A 206-nucleotide genomic window follows, 5' to 3' on the forward strand; every position below is an offset into this window, starting at 1 on the left:
CCCCGCTCCCCTTTGAGGGGGTGCCCCTGCCCCGTGGGACCCCCAACCACTGCCCGATCAGGATCACAGGCCTGCCCGTGGTGGGGGGAACTGTCCCACTCTCCACAGGGTGCCCCTGTGGAATGGGACCCCCCCCATCCCTTCCCACCCACTCCCTAACTGTCGCGTGTCCCCGTGTCCCCCCAAGGCTGCTGTTCCTGCGCCCC

Source organism: Aptenodytes forsteri, unplaced genomic scaffold (genome assembly GCF_000699145.1).
Source record: "Aptenodytes forsteri isolate BGI_AS27 unplaced genomic scaffold, ASM69914v1 Scaffold33, whole genome shotgun sequence".
Lineage (NCBI taxonomy): Eukaryota > Metazoa > Chordata > Aves > Sphenisciformes > Spheniscidae > Aptenodytes > Aptenodytes forsteri.